This window comes from Harpia harpyja, chromosome 22 (genome assembly GCF_026419915.1).
Source record: "Harpia harpyja isolate bHarHar1 chromosome 22, bHarHar1 primary haplotype, whole genome shotgun sequence".
Lineage (NCBI taxonomy): Eukaryota > Metazoa > Chordata > Aves > Accipitriformes > Accipitridae > Harpia > Harpia harpyja.
This window is the reverse complement of record NC_068961.1, coordinates 6,940,032-6,964,223: the sequence shown is the minus strand read 5'-3', so window position 1 is coordinate 6,964,223 and position 24,192 is coordinate 6,940,032.

The window sequence follows — 24,192 nt, the reverse complement described above, 5'->3', positions numbered from 1 at the left end:
GAAGCATGTGTCAAAGACTAAAAACAAACAAACAACCAACAAAAAAAACCCCCAACACTAAAGGAAGAGAAAGCATCTCACACATTGAAAAAAATTTATCTTAAAAGACTAAGTTTAGAGAAGAATTCTTACAGAATAAATAAATGAGAGAATTGGTCCCAGTACCTATTGTTTTCTGTCAAGTCCAGCAACCCCTTCAGATAGGTATTTGTTTTGTGTAGGGAAACAAAATGTAGATCAACTTTTGGGGTTTTATATCATTTTGTGTGTGTCTGTATATATATATGCATATATTATTATGTATGACAAGATCTTTGTTTTCTAACATTTATCAAGGATAGTTAAAAAATAAGTCTTAACAAAAAAGGAAACTGTGAGGAAAAGGTGAGGAAGATAGCTGGAGAGAAACAAAGGAAAGAAAGATCAACTCTAAGAGAAGTTCCATGAACTTCTTATATTTTGAATAGGACCTTTATTAAAATCATATAAATAAGATGGGGAAGTAGTTAAGAATGTGAAGTGTAAAGATACAGCAGATTAAAAAACAAATCCAAGAAGGTGTGTTTTAAGATTAAAAGCTTCTCTTCTAAAAATCTTCAAAGGGAGTACAAATTATTAGCAGATACAACAAGGCTATACCTGCATTAGGAAAGTGGGGAGCATGTAGATGAACAGGGAGAGAATCTGTGCCTGAAGATGTGAGATAGCATTCAATAACTCATTAAAATGTTCAGGCAATTAAAAAGCCACCAGTAAAACTAATGTGATTTTTTTCAGGGTCTCGGCATTCTGTGAAGGAGATGAGAAAGGCAAGATTCCCTAATATTATTTAATTGAGAAATGGGAGTCTCTGTCCTAACTGGTGTCATCCTCAGACATGAGCGTTGATAAGGAGGGGAAGGAGGAATGTACGTGTCCTTTTTTCCTCCCTCATAACACAAAATGGGAGAGACTATTCCATAACCACATTATTGTCATTGTTGGATGAACTTCCTTATGGTCATTCTCCACTGGAAGCATTGAAAAGTAACTTTTGCTGAAATTGGTAGACTACAAGGGAATAGGACGTTTTCTGCCAGGCCTGAGAATGGGTTAAGGGTACAAAGTAGTATGTAGAGTGATGCAGTAAAAGGGGATTTGGTGGTGGAGAAACTATATGAGAAGTTACTTGTATTTTCATTAAGAATATTATAGTCAGGAAAGAGAAGACTTATTTAAAAAATTGGAATATTCTGCTTAGAGTTCAGCCTGTTTTGAGGTAGAACTGACCATCCCTCTATTCATCAAAAGACACTGAAGACTTTAATCTCTAAACTTATGTATGTGAAACTGCTTAAGTAAAAAAGGCTGTCCCTGTACATTTTTATCCTAACACATGTATCTTTACAGATTTGATGGTTTCTGTTCTAGCTGTTCCCTTTACTTTATCAATCTTCAAAGCTTTCCCTGGACTGAACTAACTTTACACCAGATATTTGCTTTTTTCTTTGAGACTCCTTGCTGTAAACAGCCATCTTTTGCCAACCACCATAGTTATGTCAGCTCTGATACTCTCAGAAAAAGAGTACTTTATTTCTGCATTTCCCCAAAGATTCACCTGCTAGGCAACAAGGATAAGGCAAATATAGAAACTTTCCTTTTTTATTTTATCTACTTAAGCTATAGCAGCTACGCATAGTATAAAACAAATAAATCAAAAAAAGGTAGTTCCACCATGGATGCTTGTAGTCCTAGGTGATAAAGACCAGTTTTTCTTCAAGTCTGCATATACAGTAATTCTGTGAGTTTTCTGTTGGCCTTCAAATCAGATCAGCCAAAACCACAGCATTTAAAAATTGAGTAAAGATAATAGGAAGCACATTAGCTACCTTCTGGGCAGTATTAAAGCCTTTTATTTTTTTTTTCCTTAAGAATCTAAATTTACAATCTTTACTGCAACATACCTGCATATTAATTCCCCACGTCCATGTTTGTCATCATGGACAATGCTCGCTCTTTTGCTTCTTTTATATGTCCTGTTTTGTTATGTGGAACTGTGAATAGCTAGATTAAATAACTATATGATTTGTGCATTAACTTACATGGTACACTGAAAACAAACAAGTAGCTGATTAGATGAAATTTCATTCAGATACAGAGCCAAATACATGCACGATTTTTGAAGAATGGGATTCTTGGTCATCCGTACATCTAAGATGAATACTGCCAGCTAATGATACAAAACAGGGATTATTCTCTTGATCTAGTTGCTTTTCCAAGTGTTAATTAACTGGCCATGTTCTGTTAGTGGAATCTCAGGTAGAGTTACTCTGTTTGCTGCTGTATTTAACTACTCACACACTGACACCTGTAGTTGGTGTTAAACAGAACTTTTGTGAGCTAAATCTATTTTAGAAAGAAAACTAAAAGCTGCATTCCTTTTTAGAGGTAAACATACACAGGAAGCCTTTTAGATACATAAAGAGAAATAACTTACAAAGAAATTGTCAACAGATGCAGTCATTTGAAAGCAGAACTGAAAAAAGGCTTGAATGATTTTCAAGAACAAGCAGTAGAGAAAATTCCTTTCTAAAAGCTCTGACACAATCAAGCTATAAGGCTTGCAACACTGGATGAGCACCTGAAGTTGGGCACTAAAACCAAAGTATTAAATTGCTGAAACTCCAAGAAGCCTGTGTCATCTTGTTAAGTGCTGGATTTGTAACTATTTTTAAAGATAAATCTGCCAGAATCTGTATGGAATAATTTGGAGCAGGTTTTCCATCAAAATGCAAGCTTTCAAACTAGCCCAGATATGCAACTTAAAACAGTATATTCCTTCACTGATCATTGGAATAGCTGTGAAACCCCAGAGTGTGCAAGATTCAAGCTGAGAAGGGCTAGCTGTGCAAAAGGTGGAAACTAGAAAGAAAAAAAACATTCTTGACAGATGATTTTTTTTAATACAGTGAATCATAAACAAATAACAGAAACTTGCAGAAATGATTGAAAGAAATAATATGACAATATGTATCCAAAACAGGTATAGTCTTTTGGTAATGAAAGTGTTAAAAAAGTATAAAAAAAGTAAAAAAAAAAATTTAAAAAGGAAAAAAAAAAACAGTTCATAATGGATAGAATTTCCTTTACCAAATATTAAACATTTTTTCTTTTAGTACAATATAAATTGATGCCATTTTGAAGCAATTTCACAGCAATCAAAATGGAATCAGAAAGTAAACTAACAAAACAGAACCTGCTGCTCTGTTGGCAATAACAGTTGTGTTCTCATTTCAGTTGACACCGTCAGATAGTACAGAAAGCTTGAGGGCTCAAATGTTACATTTTAGGTTCTTATCTACTGTACAGGGAAGATAAAGCACAGTATTTACTGTGAAATGCTGTATTACACATTTTTAAATGCTGATCAGAGTTAAGTTCTGAAGAAAGGGCAGGGAAAGGAAATTGTCACGTTTCAGGTCTAACAGTGATGTTAGTGGCAGAGTGAAACAAAACTGGATTTGATCCAGAATGGAGATTTGTACATCAGAATTCACACATTGTCTTTTCAATAACAGGTGCATGTGGCATTTTTCAGAATCACTTAAAGCATTTGTTTATTAAGGACTGTTATGGGTTTGTGTGGCGCAGGGTTTTTTTGGTAGCAGGGGAGGGTCCGCAGGGCCGGCTCCTGTGAGAAGCTGCTGGAAGCTTCCCCGGCCCCAAGCCAGACCCGCCGCTGGCCCAGGCCGAGCCCCTCAGTGATGGCGGTAGCGCCGCTGGGAGAGCGGAGTGAAGAGGGGAAACCTGCGGAGAGTCGGGGATTGGGATGGGAGAGGAACCCCTCTGCAGGTACCGAGGTCAGGGAGGAAGGAGGGGAGGAGGAGCGGGGCAGGAGGGGATGCCCCCGCAGCCCGCGGTGAGGCGGCAGGCTGTGTGTCCCCAGCCATGGAGGGGAGCGGGGGAGCGGAGGCCCCCAAGATGGCCGCCACTCCGTGGAAAGCCCGCACTGAGGTGGTTTGTGACTGAAGATCGGCCCACGGAAAAGACCCACGCCAGGGGAGTTTGTGAGGAACTGCAGCCCGCGGGAAGGACTCACCTTGGAGAAGTTGGTGGAGGACTGTCTCCCGCGGGAGACCCCCCATGGCGGAGCAGGGCCGGAGTGCGGAGTCCTCCTCCCCCTGAGGAGGAAGGAGCGGCAGAGACAAGGTGTGGCGAGCTGACCCCAACCCCCATTGCCGGGGGGAGGAGGGAGAGAGAACCGGGAGTGGGGCTGAGCCGGCCAGGAGGGAGGGATGGGGGGAAGGTGTTCTGAGGTTGGGGTTTGCTTCTCAGTATCCTTGTTCTGATTTGATTGGTAGTCAATTAAATTGATGTTGTTTCTTCCCCGAGTTGAGCCTGTCTTTTGCCCGTGCCCATAAGTGGTGAGTGATCCCTCCCTGTCCTGTCTCGACCCACGAGCGTTTCTTTATAATTTCTCCTCATCCCACTGTGGCTATGGCGGGGAGGAGTGAGCGATCAACTCCGTGGTGCTTTGTTACCAGCTACGCATAAGTTTTGAAAAAAACCCGTGCCACACAAACCCATAACAAGGACTTTTTTTTGTGTCTGTGTGGCTGAGTAAGTACAGAATAAAATGTAACTAAAACTGATCTTTGGCCTGTAGCAGTTCTCATCTTAGTTGTATTTAACAGCAGTGAAGGTAGAGCGCGCTAATATTTTTAATTACTTTGCTACATTATTTGAGCCATTTTTCATTAATGCCATTCCTTATCACATACTATCATTTCTTCACTAAACTCAGTTTCAAATAACAACTCATTTATTCTAAGTCTTTCCCATACATACTGAGAATATCACAAGCAGTCTTTGAACAAAATGAGAAGACCTGAACAACAGTGCCTGATAGACACCTACACATCTGTCTTGCAAAACACCATAACTATGTGAAACTTGTTCTAGGGCCTATGTAATTTCAAAACTTATGCTAAACCTATTTCCTATTCTGGGAAAATATCAACAGTTACGTCATAGTAAATTGTCCAGTTTTCTCTGCACATTCAGATTGTGTCAATAAAACAAACATCACAGAGGAAAAAGAAATGTTTTAAATAATTTTAAGTAGATTATATAGTCTGTATAAACTCCAGATATGTATCTGAAATCCATGAATGGCTTCTGTTTTAGCTTCCATTAAATAAGTACATCACCTAAAAACAGTTCGGTGTAGCAACATTTAGAGTTGTCCAGAACATCCTCCTTTATGAGAAAGTAAAATGAAATCATAAAATCACAGAATCATAGAATGGTTCAGGTTGGAAGGGACCTTTAAAGATCATCCAGTCCACTGCCCTGTCATGAGCATGGACATCTTTCACCAGAACAGATTGCTCAAAGCCCTGTGCAACCTGATGAACACTGCCAGTGATGGGGCATCCACAACTTCTCTGGGCAACCTGTTCCAGTGTGTCACCACACTCAATAGAATCACAGAAATAAAAAGCTCCATCATTTTCAGTACAGGTCTACGTGTCAGAGAAGGGTTAAGCAATCAATTCAAGCTAGTATACCTGACTATATCTATTTCTCTCTCAGACTGTAGATTTAATGTCTGTAACAAATTCAGTGAGACCTAGGCAATGTCACTCTTCAGAAAGACACGATGATGCCAGGCATTACATCAGTTATATCTTCCTTCCGTGGGATGGGAGTTCAGGACTCAGTGGGACCCAGGAGCTGGAGCTTCTTCTGCAACTCAGAAATGTTTCTAAATTCTGTCGAGTGCTGTACTTAAAACTGGAGCCATAGCTTGCTCTATCCCGCCTTCAGCTTGCCCCATGTCTTGGATACAAAGTGAAACTGTTTGAAGGCAGAACAGTTATTTGGGGATTTTCCCTTTCCATAGGCTGTGGTTCAAAATCAACAGGAAATGTAAAAGCAAAGAGAGCAAGCCAAAAATCTGTCCTGCAGCTCCGTCTGCTTCTGACAGCAAGATGGTGAGTGCGCGACAAAACCCCACGCACTATAGACAAGATGCTTGCCTCTGATTCCCTCTGAAATAAGAGAACAATATACATCTAGAGCAAACTGTGGTATACTCAACAGAGCAGAAAGACTTCCCATGTTGGGAACGGACATATAGCCTCCTAAACTGACTATCCACACTTTGAATGAAACACCTCAATTTCTGAAAGAAAACAAATTGCATCCTGGAGGTTCATGATAGCTCCGTGTACAATTTAGAAAGCAGTCAGGGACAAACGAAATGTGTTTTTCCTATTTTATTTTTAATCTAAAAAGGAAAACAATTCCTTTAAATGTGATTTTACCAACACATTCATATGCGGATCACCTACACTGCATATGCGAAAGATTCGTTTGTTCTAGTGTTGTTAGGGTTTTTTCCACTTTTTCCCCCATTATGAAAGATTTTAATTTATGTCTGCATATTTCTGGGAGCCACTAGTGTCATCCACAGAAGGGAACTGATTTTAATTAAATCTGCTTTGGCATTCACTTTCATGTACTTTTGTAAACATGTTTGTATTGTTTGTTTCATTTTTTCCTACTTTCATCTGCAGGCCTCTTAAATGGGAGGGGAGAAGGAGAAAAGTAGAATTTCTTGGAAAAAGCAATGAAATAAAGTGTTTTATCTAACCTGAACAGCTTGATTAGATAAACTATCTTTATGTTCTCAAGGAACAGAAGACTAACAATCTTCTGTAACTTAATTTCTTTTTCTCACAAGAAAAATGTACAAATTTTTAACAGGGCTTGTATTTCAGCTTTGTTGTGGATGTCATTGATGTTTATCTTGCAAGTGCATGGATAGTTTTTAATTTAGGATGTTTTTACATGTAAGACTTGTTAAATGACAATTGACTCTCATGACCAATGTCTGACATTAGAAATCCAAATTCAGATGGTAATTTTCTGGCAGTGAAATTAAAGGTGAATCACCATGGACTTTCAGACCACCTAATGCACACTTGAAGTAAAGTCTTTTTTGTTGTTGTCTTTTGGTGTCTTAGAGCTTCTCAGCCCAGATAAAGAAATCACTTTGGGGGCTTAGCATTACTCAGAAACAGCCTCTAAGATCTGATTTAATAAGAATCATTCTGTTGTGAAACTTGATAAAAGCTGTTAAGATAGATATTTTAAGTGGAAACTAATTTTGCATTAAGCTATCATGACTATCATGACACTCAAAGCTGTGTAATAACGTTCATTTATGTAGGAAAACCAAAACAAAGCCAAGGGTAGGACAGGAGACATATTCTAAATCTTGTCATGGAATTTACATAGCACTCTGAAAATAGAGGATTTTTGGTTTGGTTTTACTCACTAGATTGCTTTTAAATCGTCACTTGATTCAGTTTGGAAATGAGGGAATATGATTTATTTACAGTCAATAACTATGAGTATGCTTTCTGAATCTACAAAACTACTTATTTTTAGACTATACAACTAAAAATGTTTAAAGAGAAGTAGTCTTTGGGTTTGTTATATTGGCAACTCAATATTCAAGAAATCTAAAGTTAAGTTCTTAGCCTATTTCTGTAAACGTATTTTAAAAACATATACAGAATACTCCTAATGGCTGTATCTCATATTAATTTTAAACAAAGCTCAGAGTCCATTAACATTTAAGTACATAAATATTTTTTTTAATTTAATTCAAACATCCTCACATTTACAGAAAGGTCTCCAAAATAATAGAATCTTCAAAAGCAGTACTGGGAATTTAGAGAACATGATTGAGTTGTTTAATGGAAACTATATCTTATTTACTGCATTTGAATATATACTTTTTTCTTAGGATAGCATCACAAATACTACTGAAATAAGGATATGATTCTTAATCTATATTAATTTGCAAAGTTTTGCCTTCTAGATACACAGCTGAGCTATAATGACTTGAAATAAGCTTCATGAACATAAGGAAGGGAGTAGGCAGAGAGAAAGACTGCAAAGAACTTGCTTGCCTTATATATTGAAAATTTTCTGAACATAGGAAGTAAAATTGGTTTTGTATAACTTAGTACTTGCTGAGAATGACACCAACCCTGATCTACACAGTAAATCTGTTGCAGTCAATGGAAGTAAAATACTTCATGAGATAAGAAAGTATGTCATTCCAGAGGCTTGTATCTTCCATTACTAAGCTGTATGCTTAAAGGCTGTAATGGCACATTTGCATTACACCTTCAATAGTCTGAGTTACTTTACATTTTAACCCGATTTTTCATTGTCTTCTATCGCTAGCCTGCAGATTCAACCTCTACAACAATCTCTGAGTAAACATTGTCAAAAAAGAATCTACATGAATTCTCATGACTATTAAAAGCATATCTTAGATTTTTCCTCTGTATCTACTAGAAAGAAATTACACCAAATGCGAATTTTTTCTCTCATGGCAGGCAGAGCATTTTATGGAACTGTAATAAAAGTTGCCTGAAGAATGTCACAGCCAAACATAATATAACAAGAGCTGTATTTTAGCTTGGTGTTTTTATATGCCTTTTTGCAAAGAAAACACAAGGTCACTATCAAGACTGAAAGGAAATATGTGTTTTCTCATAATTAGAATTGAATTTTAAAAATATAGTCTCAAATTCTTCACTAGGAAAAAAAATATCTGCAATATACCTTTCATTCGCTGTTGATATGTCCTGAGCTCATGAGAAAAACACAAATGGTAACAGTCAGTGAACTTAAGCAGAGATTCTTGAACCTCAAAAAATCATTCTAAACCCAAGTGGTAAACAGGAAAAATACATTCTTACTTTATTCTTTCAAAACTAATTTGGTTACCCTAAACAATTTCATCATCACAGTGTTTGACACAAGAATAAAGTTTGTTAGTAAATCTGTTTACTTCAAAATTTTTCAAAAATCTTCATTACCATTTGGATTATAATAGAAATAGAAGAGGAAGAGCAAGTCTAACTAATGCAATTTTTTTTTTTTCTAAGGAAACACAATCAATCAGAATGTAAATTGCATATTGTAATTAACATCAAGAGGCGATTAGTTGAAAGATAAGTTCTGCAACTAGAACTGGTATTTGTGAAGGTTTTTTTGTAGCAAACCCAAACCCTTCATCAGATTTAAGAGGGGAAACCTGCGGTGAGTCGGGGATTGGGATGGGAGAGGAACCCCTCTGCGGGTACCGAGGTCAGGGAAGAAGGAGAGGAGGAGGAGCGGGGCAGGAGGGGATGCCCCCACAGCCCGCGGTGAGGCGGCAGGCTGTGTGTCCCCAGCCATGGAGGGGAGCGGGGGAGCGGAGGCCCCCAAGATGGCCGCCACTCCGTGGAAAGCCCGCACTGAGGTGGTTTGTGACTGAAGATCGGCCCACGGAAAAGACCTATGCCAGGGGAGTTTGTGAGGAACTGCAGCCCGCGGGAAGGACTCACCTTGGAGAAGTTGGTGGAGGAAGAGTGCGGAGTCCTCCTCCCCCTGAGGAGGAAGGAGCGGCAGAGACAAGGTGTGGCGAGCTGACCCCAACCCCCATTGCCGGGGGGAGGAGGGAGAGAGAACCGGGAGTGGGGCTGAGCCGGCCAGGAGGGAGGGATGGGGGGAAGGTGTTCTAAGATCTGGTTTTACTTCTCAGTTTCCTTGTTCTGATTTGATTGGTAGTAAATTAAATTGATTTTCTTTCTTCCCCAAGTTGAGCCTGTCTTATGACTATCAGTGGTGAGTGATCCCCCCCTGTCCTTGTCTCAACCCACAAGCGTTTCTTTATATTTTCTCCTCATCTCAGTGGGGCCGGTGGGGAGGAGTGAGCGAGCAGCTGCTTGGTGCTTTGTTACCAGCTGGGTTTAAACCAGGACACACCTGTAAAATCTAAAGGCAAATATTAGCTGAGGAGAAGGAAGAACCTCAACATAGAAAAATATTTTCACTGAATTGCAAATAACTATTTCTCTGAACAAAGTTGATTCTGAAAACTGTCTAAGATAGAAGATGAAATAGGTGGTATTCTTTGCTTTGAGTAAGTACTACAATTAGTCCTCAGTATTGTTAAAAGATGTATTAGGCCATGGAATTAATGAATTAAGCCTTGGTTACCATGCAGGGACTTCCTGAAAATGTAGCTAATTGAACAATTAGTTTTGAACACTTGCCTCAAATTGACACAAATTGTTTTGTCCCTAAGAGCTAATTTCTTAAAGAATTTCTCATCAACTTTAGGTAATTGTTGCATGACCAAGTGCTATAACTGTGATAACAATCTTGAGTGCCACATTCATTTGTCATTTAATATAAAATATCAACTTGATTAGAAACTAGTATCTACCAGTACCCACTCATTCTGTACCAGAACGGCAGCCATCCTCTGACAAATAGTCTTGTGGATCAGCCATAGACTTCAAGCTTATATGTAGTGCAAAAAACCAACTTGGTTAGATAACACTTGAGTGCCTTCTAGCATAAGCAATCCAGTTTTATTAAAATAAGACAATAAAAGCATTCTTTTTCCCAAAATGGAGGATATATTAGAGAACGGAATATTGAAGAGCTTCAAGAATATGTTTTATGACATACTTTTCAGCATAAAGATTTTATTTCATAGTTGGAGACTTTATAACCTTTTCACTTCATCACCACTGTTATTGATGAAAGTTTGGGCTATTATGCCAACTTTGGTACTAGTATAAAATTTACAAAACAGTCAGTTAAATTGTTGTTATTTAGGGTTTAAGTCCAATGAGGTTACTGCAATGTTTTTAGTAATACACAAGAAGGCTTTGTAATGTTGCAAGAGTTTCCTTTTGGTCTGCATAATTATTTTAAAATACAGATAAGAAAGCAGTTTGCAATCAATTTGTCAAAAAGCCTGAATCTTAATACCTATTTATTTTAAAATAAATTATTTTCTTGTGACTTTATTTATGAAATTTGACAGAAGATTTCCACTGAGTACTTAACCGACATCTGTCTAAATTTACTTTAAATTTATTGAATAATGCTTGAAGCTTTTAGAGACAAATATAATTTTTAATCTTTGAATAAAATGAAAATATTTACATTTGTTGAAGTCTGTAATTGTGTTCGTGTTCCACCTAGTCCATAGAAGATACATTTCCCAACAACTGAAAACAGAATTACTTGTAACATAAAATTCTATTGAGAATTCAAAACTAAAAATCGGGTTTTTTTGCTTTTTCTAAACCTTTAGTTTCTTAAAAAAACCCCAAACAAATGACAAAATCCCCACACATTGAGTTTGATTCAAGTGTGTAGAGTTGAAAGCACAGTATAACATTATTCTCCTAGCAGTTTATTTCTTTAATTGATTTTGAATGAAATAGTATTTGTGAAGTATGTTTTTAATGACAGTTTTTGAACAGTTTCTGATAACTTGTGCAACCTGTTATGATTAAGTTAGAAGTTATGGAATACCACATCTGCCAGGTAATATCCATAATAATTTAATTTTATTTCTCTGTTATTTCAGTGTCCAAAGGTGCTTCCTAACCTGATGATCTTAAGCATAGGCATGATTTCTTGTGATATATTCATACAGATACTCATAAAATATAATTTCTAGTTTCTATATTATAATATTTGCACATTTAGCATGTTATTGCAGTAGTATTTCCATATGCCATTCTTTTACAGATCAGTTTGGTCATCATCTAGTTTGTCTATAACCAACTTCTTTTCTTTTCTTCATAGAATTAAGCACTGGGTCTGACCACTGTTTTTATTCAGCTCTTCAAAAACCTTCCTGTCACCAGCTTCAGGCACCACCTGTCCCCAGAGAGGCAGTCTCTCCTGCCTGCTGCTTTCTACCAGATTCATTAAATTAAAGGCCACACTGAAACTAAAGACAGTGGGTTCAATGCAGTTTGCTGACTGGGACTGGGCATAGACTAGGAATTCATTTCACAAGCAAAAAAAGGAAGCAAATTGTCCACTTGCTGAGATTAGAACTGACGTTCCTGTTTCTTTTCTCAACTTAAATGTCTCAGAGAAACAGTACAGGAAACAAAAGTCATAGTGAAAATCACTAGTTTTTTCACCTGCAACTCTGCTCTGTGAGGAACAGAGAAATAATTAGCTTTTTTTTTTTAATGACAGGCTGTTTAAAGCTCTGGTTCAGCAATATTGACATAAATTTTGAAAGACAATGACTCTAAAGCTAGGCTTTTGGTTAATCAAAGTCTAAATTGGCCAGATGCTGTAGTGGTATGTTGTGGGAAGGGAAGGTCTTAATGTGTACATAAATGTGTTTGTATGTGTGTTTATAAATGCAAGTGAACTTGACATATATGAGGTGTTTTCTCATATTTTAGAATCCACTGGTGTCTTTGGACAATCAGTCTGTACTAGGTCCTATTAGATTTATAAATTAAACCCTGACAGTTCACAGCATACACTGAGGATGTGGGATTAGACTCCAGAATAACTTTTATTTGTGTCAAAAGGCAATATCCTCCGTTAGACTGGTCACTTGGGACAGGAGTCCATCTCAGCTTGTCTCTACCAACCATAAGTCAAGTGTCTAAATAAATCTGTTCATCAGGGTTCCCTTTTGGGTCTGTGGAGGGAGAAGACCTTTGCCAAAAAGTAAGTCATACCTTTCTGAGATGGATACCTAAAGTAGCTGGTATAAGTAGGTGGTGTAAATCATGGTTTTTAGGAGTTTTTCTCCTTTTTACTGTATTACAAGACTAGACAATTGGATCAAACTAATCACATGACATTTAGACAAAGCATTAGAAGTGAACCTGTTTCTTGCCAAACAACATTGTAGTACACTACTACTACCTTCATAAGATGGAATATGGCTAGAATTAAAACTGATGGTTTTGGAGGTTGGGTTTTGTTTTGTTTGTGAGATGGAGGAGGAGGACACTAGAAAGATACTGATCCTTGCTTCAAGGCAAACGTAAGCTTTTATTCAATTTGAATTTAGAATTTGCTGCAGAGAAAAAAGGATCACGTAGAGTGCATTCATCAGAGGGAAAATTAACAGAAATTTTTCACTTTTCATATGTTAATGAATAAATGACACTAACATTTGTTACAGATCAAAAAATAATTAATAGTTTTAATTCCACTTGCCAAATTTCTGCAGTTACAGAAAATTTTCTCTCTAATATATAAATCAAACGTTCTCTGTGCCAGCTTCCTATGAATGTTGAAATCTACTAATTATCACTCACTATTTAAGGTGTTTAGAATATGTCGTTATCAATGCAATATTTTGGCACTGTATTATTAGGATAATTGCATCCAAATGCAATTTCAGCATCTTCCAGTTCTCTTTCTTAGTGGTTATATTACTTGAACTAATTCTTTGTCCGAGAACTACATTCTACTTATTTGCTATAAGCTATTTTTTCTATGTAGACAAGCTCTCTCAAAAAACATGGGTTTGCTTTACAGCTGCAGGTTTAGGGAATAGCTTTTGCAAAGATTTGGAGCTGGTAAAGTTCAAGGTCAGCAATACTTGTGGATGCAACAGAGAAAATCTTTGGCCTGTGAGAAAAAAAAATTAGGCAAATTGTGGGAAAGAAATGTCTCAGTGTGGAGATAGGGAGAACTTCATTTGCATTTGGAGGTGTTTGCATGTGTGTGAATGTAGGAACACAGAGAAGTCCAAACTGCAGGTCAGAACAACAGGTATTTTCTGCTTCTCCTTTTCCACCTTATTTGTCTTTCTGCAATGTGCAATGACTTTCACTGTTCTAACAGCTGAAGACACTGAACGGAAGAAGCACCAGCCCGCATTTCCCTGACATGTGGTCATGCCCACTGGAATCCTGAAACTAGAAGACTAAATCTTGTGACAGAAATAAACTGTAGTCTGGCTGCTCTGCATAGGGTTTCCTCTTTCATTTCTGCATAGTCATGTGCTTTGTTGGTAACGAAGACCTAATTTTTCTGTGAAGTCCCACATGTAGGTCAACATTTCCACTTATTTAGCTGTTTATATTTCTAGTAATTTTAGCATAGACTTATATTCTCTACCTATATTTAAGACAGTATTGTGATGACAATTGGTAGACAATTTCCACAACTTGTGATATTCAGAAGAATAAATATGAAGTATAAAGGAAAGAAACAATGGCCATGGCCAGCTGGAATTTTGTTTGTTACTAGCACCTTTACTGAGCAACCACTAGGACCACTAGTGATCTGTGGATTGTAAACACGTACCTCAAACAAGTTTAGCTTTGTCCTGCAGTGTGGAAAAGATTATGATTGAAGGGCTGCAGGAAACACTGACCTTATTTAACTGCATATGTGTAATTTGCATTTGAGCTAATCTTCCTTTTTTCCTTTCGCCTCAATGTAGAAACCCAGGCATTTGTGGGGCATGATATAAATAACCTGATTAAATGTCTATAGTAGACCAAGGACAACTAAGCATGAAAATTCCTGCTTCTTTACATTCACAACAGTAGGAGCCTGAAGTGACTCACATTAACAATGAAGATGTCTTCAGTCAAGCTAAACAAAGCTCACCTTCAGTGCCTGAAGTCCCAGATTAGTCTCACATTGGATTAAACTATTTTTAAAGGTCAACAATAATTCTATATTATGCATTCTAATATATATTACTTTTACATATGTATGCGTTTATATATAAACATATATGTAGCTTTCATTTAGGAGACTTAAATATGGTAACAAAACAGGAGTTTTCATTACTTATTATGTTTTTCACTCCTTCAGAACTTAAGCAGAATGTTCAGCTCTGTGCTCACAGTGTTTACTGTTTCATAAGTAATTAAACTACTAACATTTTAAACCACAAGGCACTGATATACAGTGTCAACTTTGATAGGAATTTGGATTATTTTCAGGGCTTTGTTTCCTGCTGTAATATCTGAGCACTTAAAATCAGTTTAATCTAAAACATTAAAAGTGCTTGCCCATCAGCCTAAGTGGGAGGGAAGTGTGGCTAGGAATTAAGGAAAGGAAGTCTTGCAGAAAACCGCATTGTTTACCTAAAACAGTTGTCCTGGTTTCCACCGGGATAGAGTTAATTTTCTTTCTAGTAGCTGGTATAGTGCTATGTTTTGGGTTTAGTATGAGAAGAATGTTGATAACACACTGATGTTTTCAGCTGTTGCTAAGTAGTGTTTAGACTAAGTCAAGGATTTTTCAGCTTCTCCTGCCCAGCCAGCAAGAAGGCTGGAGGGGCACAACAAGTTGGGAGGGGACACAGCCAGGGCAGCTGACCCAAACTGGCCAAAGGGGTATTCCATACCATGTGATGTCATATCCGGGATATAAACTGGGGAGAGTTGGCCGGGGGGGTGGGGGGGGCAGGGAGTGGGGCGTGTGGATTACTGCTTGGGAACTGACTGGTCAACGAGTGGTGAGCAATTGCATTGTGCATCACTTGTTTTTTATATTCCAATTCTTTTATTATTATTATTATTTTCATTTTCATTATTATTTTCTTCCATTCTATCCTATTAAACTGTCTTTATATCAACTCATGAGTTTTACTTTTTTTTTTCCGCAATTTTCTCCCCCTTCCTTAGGGGGGGGCGGGGTGGGGAGTGAGCGAGTGGCTGTGTGGGGCTTAGTTGCTGGCTGGGGTTAAACCACAACAACAGTCTAACTGTGATGGTGCAGGACTCGCTAACTATAGATAGCTAGGGTCTATTTGTGCCCTATCATTTTCCTACTATCAGTGGGGTTTTCTTTTATTTTTTTAAAGATGTTGTAACCTCTATTGTTATCTTCAAAATTAGTGTTTGTACAATGCCATTTATATAATCCTCACCACATGACAACAGTAATGTGTCTAATATTTTTTGATATAATCAGAGAAGACAAGTCTCTGTATAAAATTTTTCACATTATATAACTCCTATCCATCAGATATGCTATAATATTATGGAATTTTCTAACAAGATTTTCTTAAAAACTATACTAATCATTAGCAGGCTTAAATGCTCAGCAAGAAATAGCTGACTATTAAATTTATGGTCAAGTTTTAGAAACATTTTCAGTTTTACATGGCCATTCTTCACTCATGCAGTTAATTTCATTTGTACAAATAATAGTTATCTACTGAAAATATAATTAGTTGGACTAAGATAGTTGGCTATTGATGTTGCTTACTGTCTCAGAGCAATGCATTATTTCAGTTGTAGGCTGATGAAGAAGGAAACATGAACCTTACAGACCTGGAGGCAAAGGCTGACAATTTCTTTTAGAGCTCAAGAAGGATGAAAGAATGAATATATTTTTTTCATCTGAAGGTTTCAAGTTTGGGGGGGGGCAGGAAAGACAAAATGTTTGCGCATAACTTTTTTCATGTGAACTAGAAACAAATGCCGGATAAAGTTGTATCTGGTACATTATAATTCAAACAATATTTTATGCATCCAACTAAGAGAAGAGTAACAGCATGGATTAAAACTTCTTCATTTGTTTCTTAATTTTCTTTGCCTTCTAAAGGTCTTTTTAGAGTGTACAGAAACTGGAACAATAATCTGACACTTGGGAATTTCAATATCATTACAGAAATAAGTTAGGGATAAATTAACTATGCATGTCTTTTCTGTAGTAGATTCAGGCTAAAACCAAATCCAAAGTATTCCTTAAAATGATGCAAAAGGCAAGACCTTTTCATGATGGACAAAGAAAGAAAGAAAGGTGGCAGTATATTGTCTTCCCAGAACTGTACTGTAGAGACAACTTTTAATGTTACTGCAAAAATGCATAAATGTCTTACATCCCCAATCATGTAAGCTTATAACAGTGAATTCTTTTTAAACAACACCATAAAGCAAATAGCAGATTTTTTTTGATTGCTTTCAAGACTTTGTGCATATTTTGTCCAAGGCTGCTATTATAAACCAATTACTGCTGCTGAAACGGATATGGGGATGTTCAAAGATCTCTCTGCAGGCAGAATAAAAAGATTTGGTGCACCTGTGGTTTAAACTCAAATAATCACTCAGGGGTTAGTCTTCACTGTGATTGTTTTCTCAAGAGAATTGAAGGGATAAATTAATCTGAATGAAAACAGTTCTCAAATATCAAGCATAATTTTCTACACTGTTGTGATTAGATATCTTTGGAGGTACTACATTAATACAGATGTACCCACAGAGAGACAAAGTGGAGGGTTATATTTCACTGCAAATTACTCAAGGAAGAAAATGTCTAACACTGATATTAGTAAAAAAGCTATGAAGAGGAGCAGCATATTTACTCTGACTTTAAAGGAGTTGTTTTTTTCTTTTTAAATAAATTTGCATTTTAAGAGACAAAACATGAAGATATGACTTTCTGAAATACATGTTTTGACTGGGGAAGTAAATCAACACAAATGACACTGTTCTTAGAAACAGTTTTGGAATGGTGATTCTCTGTTACATCTCTGCAAATCGTATATAGAAGCAATTGGACCTGTGTGTTACCAATGATATTATACTGGTCAGAATACAACTGTACTGTAACAGCACACTGTCAGTTGTCATGAAAGACTCTTTTCTGATTCCTACTGCTGTCACTTTAAAGTGAAGCTTGACTAGAGATTCTCCTTAGCTTACCTGAGCAAAGAGCTGGTTCACGATCTATGTACTCCTGGCCTCTAATTTAATTGTTTACAGCAGGCTTTAAATATATTTTACATTGTGCATAATATTTGCATGGGACATTCATTACAGGGCTGTGTGAGTACTGTGTATTGTGGCATATGCTGTGTGTCAGAGTACCGAGGAGAAGTGACACTGGTATTCACCTCTCAGATCTCAAAACTAAATATATTTCCAGCCATCTGCTCCAACACAGGTAAGATTTTTTGTCTCAGCAAATGTGAGCTTCTGGTTTCCAAGCTTTTACTTGTTTATTATTGATCACAGGCATAGTAAATCTAACCTTCTTAAATAATTATACATTCATGTCCTAGTTTTGTTGACTGAAGTTCCAGGTTACAGGCAAAGCTCATAGAATATGTATAAGTGCAGCAAAGAAAAAGTGCCTCATATCTCTCTATTTGATATCAATCTGCCATGACAAGTAAACTGATAATTCGATAATACAGAGTTGGCAATAAAAAAATCTATGTAAAACAGCCTATTTTACTGTTTTAGGTAGCAATTAACTAGTTCATCTGCAAGAAATTTCAAGATATGAGTCATGAAGCCAAAATAAGTATTTCAAAAATAAAGGATATACAACATCTTTACGTTTCTCAATTAACTTAGTTTTCATATATGCTTACTTATTTTGTGAGAGCTTTTCTTTCACAGTAAGTGGAAACATAAACGTAAAGTACACACAGATAGGGAAAACAGAGGGAGCAACAGGCAGGACTGCTGAACAAAGGTCATGGGCTGGTGTGATGGGAAAGGTTCACAAAGTCAGCAGATGAAGCCTGGGAAGGGTCATCTCCAGCACTTGCATGTTGGTAAGGAGGTGCCTACAGGGCACCATTGTGGAGAAATACCCCAAACCCTCTCCAGGACCTCAGTACACTGGGGTACCTCTCTAAGGAGCCTCTATACTAATGCACAGAGTATGGGGAATAAAGAGAGATCTGTGTGCAGTTGCAGGGCTGTGATCTTGATGACATCATGGGGATGTGGTGGAATGGCTCCCGTGGCTGGAGTGTTGTGTTGGAGGTATACGGGCTCTTTAGGAAGGACAGTATGGGAAAATGAGGAAGGGGAGTGACATTTTATGTAAGCAAGCAGCTGGAGTGCAAGGAGCTCTGCCCGAGAATGGATGAGGAGCCAACAGAATGCTTATGGGTCAGGATTAAAAAGAAGACAGGCAAAGGGGACGTTAAAGTGACAGTCTACTATAGGCCACCCAATCAAGAAAAACAAGTGGATCATGTCCTCTACAGACAGATAGGAAAAGCCTCACATTCACAGGCCCTGGTCCTCATGGGGGACTTGAACCACTCCGATATCTGCTGGAGGGACAACACAGTGGGACATAAGCAATTGTTGTGGTTTAAGCCCAGCAGGTAACAAAGTACCACGCAGCCACTCGCTCACGCTTCACCCCTGGCCCTGGTGGGATGAGGAGAAAATATAAAAAAAGACTCATGGGTCAAGACAAGGACTGGGAGGGATCACTCACCAATTAACAGGCTCGGGCAAAAGACAGGCTCAACTTGGGGAAGAAACAACATCAATTTAACTTACTACCAATCAAACCAAAACAAGGATACTGGGAAGTAAAACCCAACCTTCAAACACCTTCCCCCCATCCCTCCCTCCTGCCTGGCTCAACCCCACTCCCGGTTCTCTCTATCTCCCGCCTCCGAGCGGCGCAGGGGGACGGGGAATGGGGTTGGGGTCAGCTCGCCACACCTTGTCTCTGCCGCTCCTTCCTCCTCAGGGGGAGGAGGACTCCGCACTCCGGCCCTGCTCCGCCGTGGGGGATCTCCCGCGGGAGACAGTCCTCCACCAACTTCTCCAAGGTGAGTCCTTCCCGCGGGCTGCAGTTCCTCACAAACTCCCCTGGCGTGGGTCCTTTCTGCGGGCTGCAGTCCTTCAGTCCCAGCCTGCTCCAGCGCGGGCTTTCCCACAGAGTGGTGGCCATCTTGGGGGCCTCCGCTCCCCCGCTCCCCTCCATGGCTGGGGACACACGGCCTGCCGCCTCACCGCGGGCTGCGGGGGCATCCCCTCCTGCCCCGCTCCTCCTCCCCTCCTTCCTCCCTGACCTCGGTACCCGCAGAGGGGTTCCTCTCCCATCCCAATCCCCGACTCTCCGCAGGTTTCCCCTCTTCACTCCGCTCTCCCAGCGGCGCTACCGCCGTCGCTGAGGGGCTCGGCCTGGGCCAGCGGCGGGTCCGGCTTGGGGCCGGGGAAGCTTCCAGCAGCTTCTCACAGGAGCCGGCCCTGCGGACCCTTCCCCACTACCAAAAAACCCTGCGCCACAGAAATCCATAACAGTGATCCAGGAGGTTTCTGGACTACATTGATGATAACTTCCTCCTCCAAGTAATTGACAAGCCAATGAGGAGGGGTGCTCTGCTGGACCTCATACTCACCAACAGCAATGGGCTTGTTGGGGATGTGAAGGTGAAAGGCAGCCTTGGCTGCAATGACCATGAGATGGTGGAGTTCAGGATCCTGAGGGCAAGGAGGAGGGTGAAAAGCAAGCTCACAACCCCAGAACTCAGGAAAGCAGAGTTTGGCCTCTTCAAAGATCTACTCAGAAGAGTCCCATGGGATAAGGCTCTGGAGTGAAGAGGGGCCCAAGAAAGCTGATTAATATTCAAGGGTCACCTCATTCAAGCTCAAGAGCAGTACATTGCAACAAATAGGAAGTCAGGCAAAAATGACAGGAGGACTGCATGGATGACAAGGAGCCCCTGGTCAAACTCAAACACAAAAAAGAAGCATACAGAGCGTGGAAGTAAGGACCAGTTTCCTGGGAGGAATACAGAAACATAGTCCAAGTACCCAGGGACAAAGTTAGGAAAGCTAAAGCCCAGATGGAATTGAATTGGGTTAGGGACATCAAAGATAAGAAGGACTGCTATTCGATCATCAAACTAGTTTAGGTCCTGGCATCTACACTGAGAAGAGGGAACCTATTTTTCCTGTGCCTTCAATGTCTTTCCCTTACACCTTCTTTTCTTCTTCTTGACACGCACTCACCACTTTCCCTTCCTCTCCCAGGCAGTACAGTGAAAGAAGCCATCATCAGAATAAAAGGCAGACAGAAGAGGGGCCACACTTGGCATACACTTGGAGACAGCAGCCTCCCTAGTGGCTGTGAGCAGCAGCTGAGAGGAGGCTGTGATGGAAAGGGCTCCCAAGTCCAGTTCTGGGCTCGCCAGTACAAGAGAGACATGGACATACTGGAGACAGTCCAAAAAAGGGCCACAGAGATTATTAAGGGTCTGGAGCATCTCTCCTATGAGGAAAGGCTGAGAGAGCTGGGAATGTTTAGGCTGCAGAAGAGAAGGCTGAGGGGGGGATCTTATTAATGCATATAAATACCCGAAGGGAGGGTGCAAAGAAGACAGAGCCAGGCTCTTTTCAGTGGTGCCCAGTGACAGGACAAGAGGCCATGGGCACAAACCCAGGCCCACCTCTGAACATCCGGAACTATGAGGGTGACTGAGCACTGGCACAGATTTCCCAGAGCAGTTGTGGAGTCTCCGTTGTTGGAGATATTCAAAAGCCTTGTGGACATGGTCCTGGGGAGCTGGTTCTAGGTGGCCCTGCTTGAGCAGGGAGGTTGGACCAGATGATCTCCAGAGTTCCCTTCCAACCTCAACCATCCTGTGATGCTGTGATCCTGTGAAATTGAATGCATATGCCACTTTAATTTCTAGTAACATAATATCCTGATTATCTTGGGTGTTTTTAAGGTGTCATTTCCTCTATTACTGGAGTACCTGAATGGTTTACAGGTTATAAAATATTTATCTTCACACACGTACATCAGAGAGGAACTAAGTATAGCAAATTGGAATCCACAACAGAGGATACCAGTTTCTCTCCACTGATAATATAGTAAGTCTAGGACATTTACAGGTCTCATGTTTTTTGCTAGTACCTATCTTTAATCATCTTTCAAATTAATCTTATTTAGCTAGGATGAATCTAGGCTTATCTGAATTGCTCATTGCTACATACTAGGTTTATGATGGAGAAATGCATTTCACAATCCATTTTTATCTCTGATTATCAGTTCATTCTTTCTTTTACTTCATAAATCCACATACCTCAGCTGACACCAGCTAAGAATATATAAAGGAAAGTACAAAGAGGAATACAACAGGATATATCTGGTTCCTCTGGGAAATTATTTTCATAAGGGTCCCATACAGTGACACTGTTAAGGAATGTAGAGTTGTGAGATCGAGATTTTGAGATTCTTACAGAAGTTGAGAATTGACAAAGCTCATCAGGTTTAACAAAAACAAAAGTTTCCTAAAAAATTTTTACACACTGTGAAATATTAGAATTATGTAGATTATAAATTAATGGATAATTTATATCACTGTATGCTTAGAGTTCTTTTAAAATCTTGATGCTCAAGATATAATCTCTGGGTGCATACATGCTGGACCCCACCTCTGAGTTACTGGTCAGGAAGGAGACTGCTGTTCTTAACTGCAGGCCAATTGCTGTGACCAGTCAGAGGGGTAGTGCACCATGAGGTGCTTTCTCCACACAATGCCCAATCTCCCTTCCCACACACCTCTCCCCCAAGTCATTCTGCAAAGAAAGATGCATTGCTAAATACAAACATAATATATTGCCATGATCTTCCCTTGAGGAAATTCCCCATTCCCTGGTTTTGCCTCTTCATTCTATGCACAGCTGTACAACTGAAAGTCTGGTATTTCACAACTCCCATGTGACTGACCAATGTTTGATTATCTGCAATCAAATATTGTGCATTTAACTTCTTGGGTTTTTCCTGTACTCTACTTTAGCCAAGAACTAAAATAATATATTGTTGCTTGTTTGGGTTTTCTCTCATTTTGTCTTTCCTCTGAAGTACATGCAACAAAAGCTGCAGAAAATTCATGCTGTGAAATAGCAGAGAAAAATACATTTCTCTCATTGCAAAGGAGAATAGGCTAAAATACTGCAGACAGTGAGGCAATTCAAAAAGTGATGAAATCAGGAGACAAGCACACCAACTTTTTCCTCAAACTGAGACAGGGTGTCCTTGCCTTTCAATTTGCTGAGACTCACTCAATGCTGCCAGCTCTACCTATTTCAGAGATAGAGTAGGGAGTTTAGGGTACTTCATCTTACTGTTTTGAGTGAAGATCAACTGACTTGCTGGCTATATGGAATTCTTAGAGAATAACCACTGTTCATGCAGACTCCTCTTTGTGTGGTATACTGAGCGTGTAATGGGAAGATAATTTAAGCAAGCCAAATAAGTCAAGACTCAGGATGCATAATACCAATATATAATACTCTTTCTGGTTGTGTCAATATTGACAGCTCTGCTGTTCTTCATCAGTGGGCCCCAAAACCTCTGGACTGCTCAATGCAATGAGTAAGGGTTGTTTCTGCCATATAGTAATCTGGGTCTCAAATTTGCATCCAAACTCATTATCATTTGTAAAGAACCATTTCAGCGTGGCAAGAGCAGTTGTAACAATTTCCGTAGATAATGGCCATGGCTGTTAATCTCCATGATCAATGCTGAACCTCAGCTAAGGACTGTGCTATGTTTTAGCAAGCATGCTGATACAGCATTTAGTTGAAAGCCAAAGTCAGTGGTATGAATGAAGCCACAACGTATTAGGTATTACTGCCTTTGACTTCTAAGTTTGGGTTGTTTGGGTTGCTATTTCTGTGTAGTGTTATGGGGTGGAGGGGGGTGGTGGTGTCTGTTTGTTTGTTTTTTAAATTATATTAGGATCTATTGACCAAAAGATTAGCTCTTCTGTGTATGCAGTAGCTGTTTGTGTAGGAAGATCAGCAGGTTTTAAAGAATCTGTTTCCTTCTGTTACTTTGTTTATATTTATAAGCATTCACTGCACTTGTTAAAATATTATTTGGACATGGGCACTTCTTACTTATGCTACATTATAAATCCTTCACTTTGGGAGAACCTTTCACATTCGGAGAGTACTGATGTGCCTTGACTTCCAGACAGGCAAGGGCACAGTGGAGTGCTGCCTTGCCAGACTGCACAGCTGCACTGGTAGTGATTGCCAGCTCCTCGGTAACTTCACTGTAAATAAAGCAGTCTCTGAGCAGTTTGAATTTGGTGCTCAACGTGACAGTAGCTCAGTACTGGAGGGGCATTTGAGCAGTTGTTAGCCCTGGAAGGCACACCGGTTTTTTCAATGTTTAAGACTTTTTCTGTTCTCTGTATTATTTTTAGAGGCATGAGGTTCACAGCTTCCTGGATTCATGTTGCTCTCATGGATCATTTATCATATGTGCTAGCTTTTTGCTCTTTGTAAAACTTCCCCTTTCATATAAAGCAGGATATACATGATTCTGAAAATTCAGTAACTCCTGTTTAGTTTTAGGTTCACATGAGGATTGAATTCTGAGTGACAGCTCTAAAACCAGTTCTGCTCCCTTTCTATTTCTGTTATTTATTTATTGTGAAGTCTCTTAACCAAGTAGAAGTTCTATTAATGAATTTACAACACTTTTCACTCTAAATGAAAAAAAAAATTAGTATTAAACTATCTTTGTCTTCTTTGTTTGCAATTTTTCCACGCAATTGTAAAGAAATTAGTGCATCTCTGTTAGCACTGAACTATTTGTTCTTTA